Here is a 1,800-nt window from a genome sequence, read left to right as displayed (position 1 = left end):
TGCACTTGCAAGCCTGGACTAACTACCAAACGTCCCGTACCATTGGTGCACCCGCTCTGAATGAAGGTAGTCAGCAACGCTACATTGCTTCCCTCACTGTAAGCCCACCAGTTAGGACACCACCAGCAGCAAATGTGGAGGTATCGTCGCAAGGCCAAAGCAGTCAGGGAATCACAAGGTTATTGGTAGGAAACACTGTATGTAGGCCAACATCGAGAATACCATCACCAACCCTCTCTCAATCCGCCATGTCCACCACCGCTAGTTCCACCATATGCAGCTCTCCAGTCCAGTTCACCCTACAAGAGACTCTCATTAGGAAAAGGAAGTACTCATCCTCTCATCTTCATTGAACGCCCACATTGCTAGACTAATCTCGTTAGAGATGATGCACTACCAGTTGGTTGAAAGTGAAGCTTTCAAAGCCCTGATGGCCTATGCAGTACCACGCTATGACCTACCCAGTCGACACTTCTTTGCGAGAAAAGCCATCCCAGCCCTCCACCAGCATGTCAAAGACCGCATTGTCCATGCACTCAGGCAATCAGTCAGTAGAAAGGTGCACCTCACAACAGATGCATGGACCAGTAGGCATGGCCAGGGACGTTACGTGTCCATCACGGCACACTGGGTTAATGTTGTGGATGCAGGGTCCACAGGGGACAACCATAGTGGGACAGTTCTTCCTAGCCCATTGTCTAGGAAACAGTTGGCAGTAGGCGTTCGACACCCCTCCTCTTCCTCCTCCTCCTCCTCCTCCAGAAGCGAAAGCTCATACACAGAGCGCAGTCGCCCTACCACTCCATCCGCAGCTGCCAGTGTTGCACACGAGGTGTCACATTATGGAACAGCTAGTGGTAAGCGTCAGCAGGCGGTGTTGGAAATGAAGTGTTTGGGCGACAACAGACACACCGCGGAAGTACTGGCCGAGTACTTGCAGCAAGAAACTCAGTCATGGCTGGGCAGTGTACATCTTGAGGCAGGCAAGGCAGTCAGTGATAACGGAAGGAATTTTATGGCTGCCATTGCCCTTTCAGAACTGAAACACATACCTTGCCTGGCTCACACCTTGAACCTGGTGGTGCAGTGCTTCCTGAAAAGTTATCCGGGGTTACCAGCCCTGCTCCTGAAGGTGCGAAGACTTTGCTCGCACATCCGCCAGTCGCCCGTACACTCCAGCCGTATGCAGAACCATCAGCGATCGCTGAAGCTTCCCCAGCACCGCCTAATAATCAACGTTGCAACAAGGTGGAACTCCACACTGCACATGCTTCAGATGCTGTGCGAACAGAGGCATGCTGTAATGTATTTGTGAAAGGATACACATACACAGGCAGGCAGTTGGATGGCAGACATGGAGTTGTCAGGTGTGCAGTGGTCGAAGGTACAAGACCTCTGTCAAGTCCTTCAGTGTTTTGAGGAATGCACACAGCTGGTAAGTGCAGACGACGCCATCATAAGCATGAGCATCCCACTAATGCGTCTGCTGATGCAAAGTTTGATGCACATTAAGGAGCAGGCGTCTGCAGCCGAGGATGAGGGAAGCCTTGATGACAGTCAGCCATTGTCTGCTCAGGGAACTCTCCTGGACAAGGTGGCGGACGAAGAGGAGGAGGATGATGGGGGATGAATATTTATGGGAGGAGGATGCTTCTCAGGGGGCAATAGAAACTGGTGGCGTTGCAAGGTCAGGTACAGGGTTTTTGCGGGAGACAAGTGATGTTGATTTGCAAGAAAGTGCTCCTCAACCCAGCACAAGCAGTGAATTGACACCTGGAACATTGGCCCACATGGCTGATT

The sequence above is a fragment of the Ranitomeya variabilis genome, chromosome 6 (genome assembly GCF_051348905.1).
Source record: "Ranitomeya variabilis isolate aRanVar5 chromosome 6, aRanVar5.hap1, whole genome shotgun sequence".
Taxonomy (NCBI): domain Eukaryota; kingdom Metazoa; phylum Chordata; class Amphibia; order Anura; family Dendrobatidae; genus Ranitomeya; species Ranitomeya variabilis.
Note: the sequence above shows the minus strand (reverse complement) of the source record.